Raw genomic sequence first — 6,764 nt, forward strand, 5'->3', positions numbered from 1 at the left:
AAGGGTGCAATTCTCCACCCTGGTTGCCTAGCTTCCACATTAACATAATGCCCCTCCTTAATTATATCAGCCAGCCTTTGGCACCCTATATAAGCTCTACCACCCCCACACCTGGTGCTGTCCCCCATTTTGAGGGCAGCCCAGCAGATTTTTTTCCTTTAATAAAGCTTAAATGGTACCTGGTCTCGGCTAACTTTCTTTCAATAATCAGGAGACCTGGGATTGATTCCTGGCTCCTTTACTTACTAGCTGGGTTGCCATGAACAATTTATTAAAATTCTTTATCTGTAAAATAGGGCAAACAATTGTAATATTATCCACACCTAACTTAAAGTGTTGCTGTTAGGATCAAAATAATTACATTCTGTGAAAGCACTGTACACATAGGAGGTGATATTCAGAAAGTTATTAATATGCACATATGATGCATACACAACTCAAAACAGCACCTCCTAGGTTTTTGTCACTTTATGAGTTTGAATTTCCTAAGAGATCATCCTTTCAGGGACATGTTTCCTTCAAGTTGTGATGCATGTAATTCGGCTAAGCTGCTGCCAGGTGCACAGTCTATCCTGAAAAGTGACTGACATTTTGACACAGCCATCTTGATGTGCGTATATTTTGACCTGGCCCCTAAACAAATCTTTATGCTTTTAGCTGTTCTTCTTACTGACCTATCAATGCATGAAATACGTGTATTTCCCACATTCTTGAGCCTTGCTCTATTCGTCACCTGACTTCCTGGGTTATAAATCAGGGATAAGAGTAGTATCCATGTTGAGTGGCAGGTGGGAAATGAGGTGAGATCAAGGTCTGATGTATCCAGTCAAGGCCCTTTTTTTGATGCAGTGATAGAAAACCCAACCCAAACAAGGTTTAATAGAAAAAGAAGTTTAGAGGTATGCTGGCTGCAGTTACGGCTAGCTTCTGAATGCAAGTGATGTCACTGGGACACTGACTTACTCCATTCATCACTCTACTCTTCCACACGCTGGCTTTATCCCTGGCTTCCATGTATTGGCAAGATGGCTGCCAAGAGCTCCAGGCCTGCATCCTGCCAGATGCCAAATCAGCAGAAAATGGTCTGTCTATTTCTCAACAATTTAAACACAGCTCCTGAGTCTGAATCTCACTGACCCAAATCGGGTCACATTTATATCCTTGAACCAATCACTGTAATCAAAGGCATGAAATACTCTTATTGGCCATGTCTGACTCAGACCCACCCCTGAACTTGATAGAATCAACACCATCAGAAATGAGCAGAGTGATTCCACACAAGAAAATCAAGACATTGTAACCCTAAGGAATAATTACTTACCAGGTCATCAAAACCAATAAATATCTGTTACTGATTCTAATCAGGGTGCAGAGAGTTGGAAGAGTGTGGTCAGGAACCACTTGTCAGACAAGCTACAAGCACAAGGACTCCTAAACTTCCTGTGTTTACACACCTCAGAGGCCAGCCTTTGCAGAGTATCTGCTCATTCTCTATGACCTAGTCTGTTCATATCTCGAATTCTTTGATTTCTCTATTAAGTATCAAATTCATTTCCTTTCAGTTAATAAATAGTTATTGTGATGAGGTAGATTGATTTAGCTTATGCCATTTTTTTATTGTTTGATAAGTGTTCTTGTTTGAAACATGCCCCCCAACACCTGTGGTGAAAATTGAAGGTTTAAAATTGTCCCATATCCCATAGTTAGAAAAATTTTAAATTCTGCCTGCCTTTGCTGTTTCCCACCTATGCTGTCCCTGACTGATAAAACCAAGAGCTGTATCCGGACGTATCTAGACAACCTAAGGAGGAAAGCACACTGTGGAAGTTTCTGCTATCTCTAAGTGATTAATTGGCTTATCTTGGCTTCTGTAACCAGCTTGCATTAGGCCTTGCAAAACCCCCTCCCTCCTCACACTAGAAGGGAATGTGTGTGACTATATGATAACTTTGACTGTGTGACTATGTGCCTTTAAAAGACCCCTCAAACTTAAACTCAGGGCTGTTCTCTTACCAGAATAGCTGGAGAGACAGTCGCTGGTCGACTAATAAAGACCCCCTTTTTAAATTCTCAGTTGGGTGTTCTGGTTCCTTTTCCATGCGACAGCTCACAACATTATCTTCTTTATAAAGATATCTGGTCTCCTTGCCAATTGAAAACCTAGAGTATTGATCTTCAAAATGAATTACATGCATCCTAGGGGTAAGACAATCCATTGAAGTGTGGAAAAAGGGTATCAATATACTTATTTATGTTTTTATCTTAAAAGCAAGAAATTAAGTTTTACAAATATTAATTATAAGCATTGACTGTGGTACCCCTCCTTGGTCCAGATGGCAGAGGTTCTGAGGAAACATCAGGTGTTCTGTACCCAGAGGGGTCGAAGGTGATCTCAGCACTTTGCTTCCAGCATATTATGCTTTACAGTAGTTTCTGGCTTACTGGATTTACAAAACTTTATTATCAATATTATCAGACTTTGACAATGATAATCATCACAAAATGGGAAGATGACTTTGAAATATTTTGCAAAGAAATGTCAGATTGAAAAAATGCTAATAGTTCAAGCACAACTGAAAATAAGAGCATCTTCAGGTTGATGATTTTTATACTAATTATGTGAGTTCTTTGTGGGCCACCTTATGGGATTAAGAAAAATAAAAAATCTTGTAGGTTGGGCCACCCCCTCTGCCCAGATGCAGGCAAGAAACAGAACACACCCAGTGTCCTTGTGCAGGAGCCAAGGGCCAGCCCCCCAACTCCCAGATGCAGGTAAGAAACAGAGCACGCCCAGGGTCCTTGGACAGGAGATGAGGGCAAACAGGCAACGAGCACACTGAAAACACGGCTTCCACAGGTGGCCCGCCACAGCCACAGCTGCCGCAAAAGTGGCTCGGCCCCACAGCACTAGCCACAGTACTGTGCGGGCGACACCTGCTAGACACCTGACTGCAGTGACACAAAGAGAGTCACCAGCGGAGACCAGACGAAGAATTCTCTCTCCTCAAAGCCCACTCCAGTGTAATAGAAGCAACTGCTCTGCCAGGTCCCTGCTTTATTTCTGATTTCAGTAATTTCTGTCTTCTCTCTTTTTTTCTTGGTCAGTCTAGATAAAGGTTTACGAATTTTGTTGATCTTTTTAAGGAATCAAAAAAAACTATTAAGCAATCTACAAAGCACATTGAGGTAAACATTTAATCAAACATTAGCTTTACATAATTCTTTTAGGGTATAATAATCTTTTTGTATCTATTGTGTAACTTGTTAAATATGTAACTATCATTCATTTTCTTTAACAGACTTGATTAGGGGAAATTGAAATTAAGCTCAAAACGCATTTCTCGTTATGATCTAAGTTTTTTTCCTCATTTTATTTTTTTTCTGCATCTCTTCTCTTATGACAGTTTTGAATTTTCTAAATCAGATAATTAAGAACGTTTTTGTTTTCAAGAGTTCATCATAATGCATTCCTATATAATTAAATTTAAAAATTGTAAAAAAAAATCTAGTAGGTTGAACAAGAGGTTGGCCAATGAGTGAAAAAGTAACTGCCTTTTAGAAGAAATTCCTACTAGGGAGAGCATTTTGGAAATATGTGTTTCAAAATATTTTTATTGTTCAGTGATTTTTGTTAGTGAAAACTATGAAGGTATGTCACAGGTAAAAACACAATAATTGAATGTTTAAAAACTTGTTTGCATAATTTAATGATTTGTTCAAAAATTGTCCAGCGATGGGTTTTAGTAGACATCTGAACTCATTTGTTGAAAATATAAGAATATGTTTGTGAGAACAGCTGATACATGTCAAGTGCACAAGAGGCAAAGCAAAGACCAAGGCCTGACACTTTGACCAGTAAAGACACAAGGAGCCACTTTTAGATTCAGTTTATTATGTACATAAATAGCTAAAAGAAGAGTAGCCAAAGGTGTCAGCCTCCTGTGGTCCTCATCCTACACACCAAAAGATGACACTGAAATAAAAGGGACCAGATGACTGCAACGTGAATTGTGGGATCCCCCACAGCTGAGAAGCCAATTCTAGACAGCAGCTAAGTGGTTTCACAGCCTGTAGCTCTATTCTGGGTGTGTGTGTTGTGGGGGGTGCATAAAGTCCCATACCTCATCAGAAACGGGGGGTAATGAGAACCTCCTTCATGACAGCCTCCCAAGTGGGATAGGAAGGTCTGTAGGAGATGGTCTCATAGCAACTCTTTGCAGGCCTCCCGTCCTCCAGTGTTCTGGGAGGATCACAAGGTGACCTGCCAAGACTCTGATCAGCTGTGGCTCAAGCCCTGGCCTGTGTTGCCTATATGGACATATGCAAGGTCACCAGGATGCCATGGAGGAGCTGTTCCCCTACAATTAATAAGCAGGAATGATGGAAACTTACTGGTAGGATTTCAACAAAAAACTTTGCAAATTGGTAAATGGGAATGAAAAATAAGTTCTGTGATTTTATGGCTGCAGTCAGTTGTCCACTTCTTCCTTTGTATCTAAATATCTTTGTGAGACAGTTTCTTTATATATGACTGCTTTTAAAATATAAAATTTAACAGAATCAGATATTTTTAATTGCTGTACTATAAAGGATTAAATCAGTTTTTCAAACTAAATAAAAATATATTCAGTAACATTTATTTCGTTAAAAAATTATTTAATCGCCCCCACTCATCTTAAGACCAAGAGGCTTGGAATTGGATCTTGTGACCCCTCAGTAGTAGCACAAAGAGCAGGAAGCAATAGTTGCCACATATATAGATGAAAACACTCTGCACATGCACGCACACACACATCGCAACGAGACATCTCAACAAACAAATTGGTCAGTCAAAGTTCTAACCTGTGAAGATTTCAGAGAGGACTTCTGATCAAGACGGCAGAATAGATGTTCCCAAGTGTCACCCTCTCCCACAATCAACCAATTTACAGCTATTAAAGAGCAACAACTGCTAAGCTGGGGCTGCTAGATCAGGGGAAGAGGAGAGACCTACGGAGTGCATTGAAGGCAGGAGAAACCATGATGAGAGAAAGAAGGCACTACTCTGACCGTTTCAAGCCCCAACCACTTCAAAGCTGAAGCTGGTGAGCGCACAGAGCAAGAGCTGGCAAAAGCTGCTGCTTTGCCCTTTGTGTGAAGTTGCTTAGAGGTGGCAGGGGAGAAGAGGGCCTTCATGGCCCCCAGGCCAGCAAGACCACTAACAGCATTCCTGTGGACCCACATAGGAGTGAAGGGCCACAGACACCTGAAAAAAAGGAGCCACTCAGAGGCCAGTGAGTCATCGCAAGGGACCAGTGCATGGCCTGCCCCATGGGAAGTGTTTGGAGGGTGGGTGGTGGGGGAGATGGGCCCACCAGGGGAACATGGGCACAGCATGGACAGCTGATCTGCCCTCTAATCAGCACAGGACCAGTCAGTGGAGACTGGTCAGGAGTATAAAACTGCAGGGGGTGCAGTTTGGTGAAAAGACTCAGACCCAGACCACAGTTTCCACACAACCCAGGGGTGCTTCACCTCACAAGACCCAGAAGTGCTTACAAGGTCAACAATTAAAACCTGAGCTGCACAAAAGGCCTTCCCCAGGGAATCAGCGGCAAAGCAGCAATTTAACTCAACCACAGGGCTCAAGTGTTGGTCCCCACAGGGAGTTCCCCCATTTTAGAAGTAAGCAAAGGACAACAAATTAATTCCACTGCAGAGTTTAAGTGGCAGGAACAGCAAATAATCCAACACAAAAATGAAAGAAAACACAAAACACCCACAGATCAGAGAGAAAGTTCTGATATTACCAGTAAAGGTCTAACACCACCAAAGAGCATCTATAAAACCTAGAAGGACCAGAAGCCTCCAAGACTACTGAGCTGGGTGGAGGGCACCAAGGGCCTCAGCCATGCCCTCCGAAGTCCTCATCCAGCACAGCGCTGACCACTATGCTGCCACCGGAAGTGCACCAGGCTCCTGGGGTGGAGGTGAGGCTGAGGGCCTCAGCTATGACCCCCCCGAAGTCTGCATCCAGCCCAGTCATGACCAAGCTGCCACTGGAAGCTCTCTGGACTCCCTTGTCGGAATGAGGGGGTGTGTCACAGGCCTTGACCTCACCTCCCCTTCCTCTTCTATCCTATCTCTGTCCCCTTTCTCCTCTCCCCCCCAAATGCTCCACAACAACATCTTAGAATGCAAAAAATAATAATAATTAATAAATATAAAAAAATTTATTTCAGTCAAAATATAAAAAGCTTTGGAGTATAATTAATAACTAAAAACATACATTTTTATATAAATGTACATTTTATTTTATACAATGTGTAACCTCTCATGCAGAAGAATTCCAAATAGTTATGTAAATACTCCACCCTAAAGGAGGAGGAGCATAGTGACTCCCCACTCTTGAAGCAGGGGATACATATAGTGACTTCTTTCCAAAGAGTACAATATGCAAAGGGGGAAAAAGAATAACTACAGTGAAATAACTGACAAGCAGTCCTTGTAGTTAGGTGACCAGGATCAGCATCAACAGTGATGAAACAAATTGCCAGCATGTGTCCTTCATATGATGTGAGGAAAACTGCACTTTACCTCTGTGATCTTCCTCTAAAATTTCTATTTTGTGTTTGTTTTATAATGTGTAAAAATACATGTATACATATACAAACATTATATATATATATATGCATAAATATACATATACATAATATAACTTATATTGATATTGTATATTATGTTGTGTGTGTGTATGTGTATATATATATATATATATATATATA

The sequence above is a fragment of the Galeopterus variegatus genome, unplaced genomic scaffold (assembly GCF_000696425.1).
Source record: "Galeopterus variegatus unplaced genomic scaffold, G_variegatus-3.0.2 Scaffold10545, whole genome shotgun sequence".
NCBI lineage: Eukaryota > Metazoa > Chordata > Mammalia > Dermoptera > Cynocephalidae > Galeopterus > Galeopterus variegatus.